The sequence below is a fragment of the Numida meleagris genome, chromosome 1, assembly GCF_002078875.1.
Source record: "Numida meleagris isolate 19003 breed g44 Domestic line chromosome 1, NumMel1.0, whole genome shotgun sequence".
Classification (NCBI taxonomy): Eukaryota; Metazoa; Chordata; class Aves; order Galliformes; family Numididae; genus Numida; species Numida meleagris.
Window position 1 is genome coordinate 130,500,783 of NC_034409.1, and position 6,000 is coordinate 130,506,782.

A 6,000-nucleotide genomic window follows, 5' to 3' on the forward strand; every position below is an offset into this window, starting at 1 on the left:
ATGTCAACAACCAGCTTCAGTATTTCTTTTATGTACTCATACTCTTTTGGGGCTTCAACTCCAAGAGGACATAGCAGACTCACAATCTTTACACCGGCTTCTAAGCGCCCAGATTCCAGAATAAAATCATTAAGTCAAATCAGGACAAGAAACCGCTCATGGAATCAGGATTTTCAATAGCAATACAGAGAACAGGCTGTAAATCAAACCAAAAGGAAATTTTCTTTCTTGGACTTCAGTGAGTATCTGAAAGAATAAGTGAGATGAATATGTGAATTGGGTATTCTTCCTTCAAGCCCATGTAAGTTTAGCTGCTCGTGATATTTAAGAATAGAGAACTATGCTAGTCTTGTCTTTGAAAAGAAAGAGTGAGCTGGTTGTTCTTCCTTTAACTGAATAAATCAATAAAACTTGCTTAGGAAGTGAAAATCTGCGCATACCTCAGCCTGACAACATCCAGTCCCACAACTCGTGTCTTACACACGAAGCCTACGCTGAAGTGCAGGTAAAACAGCTGGTAGGAAGCACAAGTAAACAAAGATCCCTTATCCCAAGTAATGAGTAGAGCTGTGGCTACTGAGTGATTTAAGGCTTCCTAAGCACAACCAGAGGGAGTGTCTGGAAAGCTGAAGAAAAATTTAACAAGGCAGGAAAAACAGGTAAGTGGAGGTATAATATACATTATATATACGTTACTGAATGTATTAAAAAACAGGTGGAATTTTTAAGAGGTGATCAAAACAAGGAACCTGGAGATGCTCTGAGATTTTTAACAATGAATTCAGAGGAACTGTTCTGGAGAAAACTTCTGATACACACCATCTTCACATTTCCTAGATCCCCTGGGCATGAAGTAAGCATACTGGTGAAATCATGTTGAAGGAGGTAAGACTTTTGATTGACTTCATGTATTTCCTTGGATATACATGCATACATATAGATGTGTTTTTTCCATACACGCAGGTGTGAATATACAAAGGCACGTTAAACTTGTCTTTTTGCTGATCCCTTGATTTATCCAGCATCCCAATTAACCACTTCAGCAATAGGAGTAGCACAAAAACAAATCTGCACTTTGGACCAATGCTCTAAGGTAATGAGAAGGCTCCATTTCTTCTCCGCAAATTATTTTTTAGTAGAAATGCCCAGGGCAGTTGTGTTTTTTGCTGAACTCAGTGTTATCAGTGTACAATGAGCAGATGCTGAGCAGGCCAGAGTCTTCAGGGAAAGAGATAAGACATCCACTTTGTCAGTCTCAAGTGGTATGAGATGTCAGATACTAAGAAGGACCATCTCTCTACACACATACAGGCGCCACTAAACATGTAAAACAGCAAAACTCTAGCAAGATGGCTTCATTTCCCAGCAAAAGTATTGATGATTACCAAGTCAGTAATCAAATAGGCAGATTTTCTGTTTGTGGTACTTTTTGTATGGCATTTCTTAATTCCAATTGACATTGCATAGACCAATTCCTAATTTTTTCTTCCCGGATTTGCCTCTAAAACTCTCAAAGCAGCAAAATCTTTGTGAAGTACAATCTTCACAAGATACGTCTTCTATACTTAGCTTCCAAGTTTGAAGTTTCTAGGTCATTCCTTAGTCCATAGACATTACTTTTATCATCCTCTCAGACCAACACAACTAGTGAGAATTAGATCAAACTTATAAGTGAAAAGATCAAAACAAAATGAAAACACTTCTTAATCTACTGCCTTGTTTACTTGTGCATTCTCTGACACAGGACACCAAGGACGCACATGGGTTGAACAAATTAATGGAATAAAAAGCTACTAAATTTAATATATAAAAATATATATATAAGTAAAGAGGAGCTACAGAAAGGGGACAGACTCTTTAGCAGGGTCTGTAGTGAAAGAACAAGGAGAAATGGCTTTAAGCTCAAAAAGGGCAGATTTAGGTTGGATATAAGGAAAAAGTCTTTTACAGTGAGGGTGCTGAGGCACTGGCACAGGTTGCCCACAGAGGTGGTGGATGCCCTGTCCCTGGAGAATTTCAAGGTGAGGCTGGATCAGGCCCTGGGCAACCTGATCTAGCTGCGGTGTCCCTGTTCACTGCAGGGGAGTTGGACTAGACGGCCTCTAAAGGCCCCTTCCAACTCTAAGGATTCTATGATTCTATTAATTTATTTTTTTTTTATTTTTTTATTTTTTTAAGGTAACAAACTACAGGAGCTCAGAGTACAAAGAGAAAGTATCTCAGTATGGCTGTCTCTTTACTCTTACCTTGGTATCCACTATTTGCAACTTCTAGAGACAGTACAGGCTAAGGCAAACTTTTCATCTGATCCAACATATTCTCAAGTTTCCTCTAAGATTCAGCTGAAAGAGATATTCAGTATTTTCTTAGAAAAACACAGTTTAAAGTACGCAAGAGAAAACAGAAAAGCTCTAATTCTTTAGGATCCCTGCATAAAACTCAAATCTGCATTGCATTCTTGGCCCAAAGTGGCTCTAAGTTGTATATTCAGTACATCTAACACTAAAACGTTACCACTTCTACTTAGCAGAGACAGATCAATACAAAAAGGCTGCAGAGCAAACAGGGCCTACCTCAAGCAAACATGAGGTCTGTAGAACTTAGTAGGTTAAAAATCAACAGAGAAACTGCAGGAATTATTATGGAGAGGCAACACATTACTTCAAGATCCTGATCGACAAGAAATTAGAATGAAAATTCTTTACCTCCCAACCCCCGTTTTATCAAAGGAATGCTTTAACAGCTTACCAAAAAATGCAAGTTCAGAAATCTAGGAAACAGAGACCAAAAAGCCCCTTTTCCCTGTTCCTCAATGCTCTCATGTTTCCATAAAACAAAAGACAGAGTGAGAAACCAGCACAGTACCCTTTTACTACAAACCACTATCTCATTTCTTTAGCTGAATTGAGAGTTGCATTAAAAAACACAAAGTGGTAAAATACATTTACTCTGCTTGGTTAATTGCACTCATCATGACACAGGGGTGTGCGCTTTCCTACCTGTAAGAATTATCACTTATTTCACTACTTCCTTTAAACATCAACAGCTCCTAGGTTTCCAAATTGATCTCAGTGGAGAACAACCATTTGTCCGAGATGCTTACTCATAGTGCCCTGGCCTAACAGCTGATCAGAATCACCTCAGAGGGATGAAGTCATGAACACAGCAGACAGAGCTCTATTTTACTTTGAAGATTCACTGACAACTGGCAGCTGACCAGAAATGCTAGTAACAGTCCCCAGCTCTCTGCCCAAACCCATCATGTGTCTTACCCTACCAGAAGATTAGAGCAGATCTCAACCCTACTCTGTGCAGCATCAGCACTGACTTCAGGTTTGGGCAATCAAAGCAGTCCACCTGCATTTATGAGAACAGCTCTGCACAGTACCCGAGTGCTGTCTTATCCTGAGACAAACTATCTGTTTTTCAGGACTACTTTCTTTTATTAATCAAGAAACTGAAAAGGTCTTTACCAGTTCAAGCAAAACAAATAAAGAGATAACAAGTGTTAAGTTCCTTGTGTTGGAATTTGGTAAAAACAGAAAGTTAAACAAATGCAAAAGAGTTACCCACAGTATGTCTGAACTTTGTTTATGCCAGCAACTAAGTTTTAAACCATGAAGTTCAGCACTATTAAATAGGAGGAATACCAACTAGTAACACAAAGCTTTAAGATAGGAAATGAATTAGAAAAAGAAAAGTAATAATATTTTACGTTCCCCAAAAGCTAATACTGAAATTCAGGAGGCAGGGTCTGCTTAGGCAGTTGCTGCAAAGAATATGAAAGATAAAGCAATCGATTCTACAGTATACCAAATTAAAAATACCTCTCAGGTGAATTTCATGGTCACAGATTCCCTAACTACATTTTCAGTTAGTTTGGACAAGACAAGCAAGAGGAACGGACGTTATCGCTGCTCAGAATTTAAAGCTGTTCTGCACACTCATCTCTCCTGCACTGAAGAGGAAGAATGAAGAAGGGTTTCCTAATTCTCGTTTCTATCTCCTGAGCACCAGTTACTCTGCAAGAAATAGAGAGGCAAAGGGATCACAGACATGAGAAGTCTTTCTCCCTAAAAACATCCGTCTCTCCAATTAAACTGTTGTCTGGTTTCCACAACAAAGCAGAAAGCTGCTCTCAGGGAGAAGCATTACAAAAATATGTCTCTTACAAAAAAAAAAAAACATTCCTACAACTACACTACATGAACCATGTTTGAGAATTCCTCACCCGTTCCTTACGCTCTTCTGCATCCACTTAGATTTGCTTCTTACTTTCAACGTTCTTTATAACTACACGGCCACTCTCATTTCTATTTGCTTCCGATTCTTCTTAATTTTGCTACGCTTAGGTAAACACATGCCACTATCATCAAATTAATCTACAGTGTATTCCTGGAGGAGGGTTTCAACATTTGGTTATTTAGCTCCCTTGTTACAGCTATACCACGCAAACAAACTGCTAAGAGCTGACAGAGATCTCAGAGATAATAATATACACCTTTAATTAAAATGGAAAGATGTTTAATATAAAAATCATTCTTCATAAAATAAACAATAGCTAACAGATTAAATGGGGAAAGCACATGGGTAGGGTCAGGTGAGTTATTCTTCCCCTACTTGTCCCAAACAACTGATTTATTAAAAAGCTTGTGTAATCATATTATTTTTCCGGCGTACTCAAAACCAGTTATTGTATTTGACTCTTTGTTGCTTATTTTTTTAATCTCTCCAGTAGCTGAAAGGGATGGTAGCAAGCCTGAACATTTTTCACGAGGCTTTTTTAGAGCAGACATCCCAGTCTAGGGATGAGGAAAGGCTCATCAGGCTCAGCACCCAGCAACAAGACACTGCATCACACCAGGCTGGGACTCAGTGACAGTATGCACATGCTGTCCAGAGGGATGGCCTGGAGATACCTCTGCACTGCCAATTAGTGTGAAGACACGTATACTGTCTGTACACAGAAATACGTACAATCAGAGTTTACTACAGATGCGTGAAACACGGTTTGGTGTTTGTTTGTTTGGGTTTTCTTTTTGTTATTATCATTTTAGTTTTAAATGAATCTATGTTCAAGTAGTTAAACATTTGTAAGTCACAAGGCAGATGTCTGCAGTTGAGCCTCTTCTGTCCTACCAATGACCTCCAGTCTGACAGTTTGGGATTATTTACTAACAGGGATTTGGCTCACTGTCCAGTGGGAGAACTGGATTGACTGAAAGACAATTACAGTGGGGATGAGTAGTACATGCTTAAGACAAGACGGAAAAGAAAGAATCTGTCAGAGATTTGGATTCCTGTGTTAAATGTCACGAACCTTAATAATACGGAACTAATCCAGAAATAAAATTTAAGTATAACCTCTTACAGCTAAGGTTAATTAGGCTAAAAGTATTCTATCAGAGCAACAACAGCACCTAAATGAAGAAAGAATTCAGCTCATGTAGTTACAATCCACTGGTTTGCTCCTTTGGGTTACGCCATCAAATTAGAGATTGGATCTGGACTTTAAATCAAGATGCATAATCAATGTCAACTCTTCTTTTCATGAGGAAAATCTCCCATTAACATAAGTGGAGTATTTGCAGGCCTGACATTTTGAAGGCCGACATCGATTTGAAAGCACCAGAAATAATGGAATACTGCAGCACACTACGCCGATTTTCTACCCAAAACAATCACGTGCCGGCGATATTATCTGTCTGTTCCCAGGCTTTCCGCGCCGTTACGGTGCATCTCCCACCGGGGGCTTCCCGCTCAGCCCCACGGGTCAAGCCGACGCCAACCAGCCAGCAAAACACAGCAGCACGAGATGGGGCAGGGGGAAGCGGCAGCAGCGCGCACGCCTGCCCTCGCGGTCGGCAGGCACAAGCCTTCTCCCCGCTCGCACGCCGGCTGTGCCCAGCGCTATTGCTCAGCAAATACAACTCGCAGCCCACGCGGCGGATAACCGCAGGCAGCGCTGCGTGCGGGAGCACGGGGTTGCGCCAGAGCTCG

At 40.3% G+C, this 6,000-nt stretch overlaps 1 protein-coding gene across 4 annotated transcripts in view; it reads right to left on the minus strand.

Moving 5' to 3' along the window:
- REV1 (REV1, DNA directed polymerase) overlaps positions 1-2,385 on the minus strand; it is a 51,724-nt gene extending 49,339 nt beyond the window's left edge. For 2 of the 4 annotated variants that reach the window (XM_021413021.1, XM_021413003.1), the window contains exon 1: positions 2,247-2,384. The gene's annotated coding sequence lies outside the window, so the exon portion shown is untranslated. Of the gene's footprint in view, positions 1-2,246 lie in introns of all 4 variants that reach the window. The other 2 variants (XM_021413030.1, XM_021413012.1) reach the window with 2 other exon arrangements.